Source organism: Amblyraja radiata, chromosome 6 (assembly GCF_010909765.2).
Source record: "Amblyraja radiata isolate CabotCenter1 chromosome 6, sAmbRad1.1.pri, whole genome shotgun sequence".
NCBI classification, from domain to species: Eukaryota; Metazoa; Chordata; class Chondrichthyes; order Rajiformes; family Rajidae; genus Amblyraja; species Amblyraja radiata.
The window spans coordinates 7,174,756-7,179,050 of NC_045961.1; positions in this window are offsets into that span (position 1 = coordinate 7,174,756).

Consider the following 4,295-nt stretch of genomic DNA (forward strand, 5'->3'; position numbering starts at 1 on the left):
CAGCCATGATCACAATGAATGGCGGTGCTGGCTCGAAGGGCCGAATGGCCTCCTCCTGCACCTATTTTCTATGTTGCTATGTTTCATTCATGGTACTTTCTAGTACTCCTAAAATGCACCACCTCACATCGAGAGTCATACAGCATGGAAACATAGAAAATAGGTGACGTAGGCCATTCGGCCCTTCGAGCCAACACCACCATTCAATCTAATCATGACTGATCACCCAGAATCAGGATTTTATTTATTTATTTTCCTCTAAAATGTAAATACTGGTTCTGTTCTGTTATTTTTGCACAATCCCGCAGGCATTGCCACTTTCATTTCACTGCACATCTTGTATGTGAATGTAACAAATAAACTTGACTTGACAAACAAAACTGTACCAACTTCCTCCCCATATTCCTTGATTCCATTAGACCAAAGAGCTAAATCTAACTCTCTCTTGAAAACATCCAGCGAATTGGCCTCCACTGCCTTCTGTGGCAGAGAATTCCACAGATTCACAACTCTCTGGGTGAAAAAGTTTTTCCTCATCTCAGTCCTAAATGGCCTACCCCTTATTCTTAAACTGTGACCCCTGGTTCTGGACTCTCCCAACACGGGGAACATGTTTCCTGCACCTAGCCTGTCCAATCCCTTGAGAATTTTATATGTTTCTATAAGATTCCCTCTCATCCAGTGACTATAAGCCCAGTCGACCCATTCTTCCATCAAATGACAGTCCCGCCATCCCGTGAATTAATCTGGTGAACCTACGCTGCACTCCCTCAATAACAAGAATGTCCTTCCTCAGATTAAGAGACCAAAACTGCACACAATACTCCAAGTGTGGTCTCACCAGGGCCCTGTATAACTGCAGTAGGACCTCCTTGCTCCTAAACTTAAACAGAAACAGGCCCTTTGGCCCAACATGCCCCATCCCACCTGCCAGTACCAAGCCCATATTCCACCAAACCTATCCTGTCTATGTACCTGTTTAAATGTTAACTGTTGTGATAGTACCTGGATCAACTGGCAGCTCGTTCCATACACCTACCATCCCTTGTGTGTAAAAAAAATATTGCCCCTCAGGTTCCTATTTAATCTTTCTCCCCTCTCCTTAAACCTACAGGGGCCCTCCATAATGTTTGGGACAAAGACCCATCATTTAGTTATTTGCCTCTGTACTTCACAATTTGAGACTTGTAATAGAAAAAAAAAAACACATGTGGTTAAAGTGCACATTGTCAGATTTTAATAAAGTCCATTTTTATACATTTTGGTTTCACCATGTAGAAATTACAGCAGTGTTTATACATAGTCATTATGCCTGTATTGCAGCCATCTTTAGCTTATGCTTGTTTTGGGGGCTAGTCCCCTTCAGTTTTCTCTTCAGCATATAAAAGGCATGCTCAATTGGGTTCAGATTGGGTGATTGACTTGGCCACTCAAGAATTGACCATTTTTTAGCTTTGAAAAACTCCTTTGTTGCTTTAACAGTATGTTTGTGATCATCGTCTTGCTGTAGAATGAACCGCCGGCCAATAAGTTTTGAGGCATTTGTTTGAACTTGAGCAGATAGGATGTGTCTACACTTCAGAATTCATTATGCTACTACCATCAGCAGTTAAATCATCAATGAAGATAAGTGAGCCAGTACCTTCAGCAGCCATACATGCCCAGGCCATAACACCCCCACCACTGTGTTTCACAAATGAGGTGGAATGCTTTGGATCTTGGGCAGTTCCTTCTCTCCTCCATACTTTGCTCTTGCCATCACTCTGATATAAGTTAATCTTCGTCTCATCTGTCCACAACACCTTTTTCCAGAACTGTGGTTGCTCTTTTAAGTACTTACATAGAAACATAGAAAATAGGTGCAGGAGTAGGCCATTCGGCCCTTAGAGCCTGCACCGCCATTCAATATGATCATGGCTGATCATCCAACTCAGTATCCTGTACCTGCCTTCTCTCCATACCCCCTGATCCCTTTAGCCACAAGGGCCACATCTAACTCCCTCTTAAATATAGCCAATGAACTGGCCTCAACTACCTTCTGTGGCAGAGAATTCCACAGATTCACCACTCTGTGTGAAAAATGTTTTTCTCATCTCGGTCCTAAAAGACTTCCCCCTTATCCTTAAACTGTGACCCCTTGTTCTGGACTTCCCCAACGTCAGGAACAATCTTCCTGCATCTAGCCTGTCCAACCCCTTAAGAATTTTGTAAGTTTCTATAAGATCCCCCCTCAATCTTCTAAATTCTAGCGAGTACAAGCCGAGTCTATCTAGTCTTTCTTCATATGAAAGTTCTGCCATCCCAGGAATCAGTCTGGTGAACCTTCTCGGTACTCCCTCTATGGCAAGAATGTCTTTGTTCAGATTAGTAGACCAAAACTGTACGCAATACTCCAGGTGTGATCTCACCAAGTCTTCTTGGCAAACTAACCTGGCCATCCTATTTTTGCAGCTAACCGGTGGTTTGCATCTTGTAGTGTAGCCTCTGTATTTCTGTCATGAAATCTTCTGTGGACAGTGGTCATTGACAAATCCACAACTGACTCCTGAAGAGTGTTTCTGATCTGTCGGACAGGTGTTTGGGGATCTTTCCTTATTATGGAGAGAATTCTTCTGTCATCAGCTGTGGAGGTCTTCCTTGGCCTGCCAGTCCTTTTGCGATTAGTAAGCTCACCAGTGCTCTCTTTCTTCTTAATGATGTTCCAAACAGTTGATTTCATAAGCCTAAGATTTGGCTGCTGTCTCTAACAGTTTTATTCTTGTATCTCAGTCTCATAATGGCTTCTTTGACTTTCATTGGCACAATTTTGGTCCTCATGTTGATAAACAGCAATAACATTTCCAAAGGTGATGGAAAGACTGGAGGAAAGACTAGGTGCTGAGAGCTCTCTTATACCTGCATTAAGGAAGTATTTAAACACACCTGAGCAATTACAAACACCTGTGAAGCCATGTGTCCCAAACCTTATGGTGCCCTGAAATGGGTCGGACTATGTATAAACACAGCTGTAATTTCTACACGGTGAAACCAAAATGTATAAAAATACCCTTTAATAAAATCTGACAATGTGCACTTTAACCACATGTGATTTTTTCTATTACAAACCTCAAATTGTGGAGCACAGGGGCAAATAAATAAATGATGGGTCTTTGTCCCAAACATTATGGGACAAAGGATGGGTTCTTGATTCCCCTACTCTGTGGAATTCTCTGCCTCAGAGGGCGGTGGAGGCCGGTTCTCTGGATGCTTTCAAGAGAGAGCTAGATAGGGCTCTTAAAAATAGCGGAGTCAGGGGATATGGGGTGAAGGCAGGAACGGGGTACTGATCGTGGATGATCAGCCATGATCACATTGAATGGCGGTGCTGGCTCAAAGGGCCGAATGGCCTACTCCTGCACCTATTGTCTATTGTCTACTCTGGGTAAAAGACTTATTAGTGCATTTACCCCACCTATTCCATTCATGATCTTGTACACGTCTATAAGATCACTCCTCATCCTCCTGTGCTCCAAGGAAAAAAGTCTTATCCTGCTCAACTTCTCCCCATAGCTCTGGCCCCTCGAGTCCTAGCAACATCCTCAAACGTTTTCTGCGCCCTTTCCTGCTTAACGACATTTGTTTGGATTAAACTCCATCTGCTATTTTTCATTCAAATAATTTGGCACCGTGATGCAGCGGTAGAGTTGCTGCCTTACAGCGCCAGAGACCCAGGTTCGATGCTGACTGCAGGTGCAGGAGTTTATACATTCTCCCTGTGGTCGTGTGGGTTTTCTCTGGGTGCTCGGGTTTCCTCCCGCATCCCAAAGATGTGCAGGTTAAATGGCTTCTGCCAACTTGTCCCTATGGTGTAGGATGGAACTAGTAGTGTACAGGGGTGGCTGGTTGGTGAGGGCTCGATGGGCCGAAGGACACTATCTCAAAACAAATAATAAAGGATGTGATCTCGGAAGCACTGGTGTGGAACTCCACATGGACACAAATATACAGGAACTGGGACGGTGAGATTGCAGAAAGCAGAATGGGAGGAGGTGCAATTGAGATAATTGTTTAATCTGTTTAGATGATGAAACCTTCCAATAGACAATAGGTGCAGGAGTAGGCCATTCGGCCCTTCAAGCCAGCACCGCCATTCAATGTGATCATGGCTGATCATCCCCAATCAGTACCCCGTTCCTGCCTTCTCCCCATATCCCCTGACTCCGCTATCTTTATGAGCTCTATCTAACTCTCTTGAAAGTATCCAGAGAACCGGCCTCCACCGCCCTCTGAGGCAGACAATTCCACAGACTCACAAC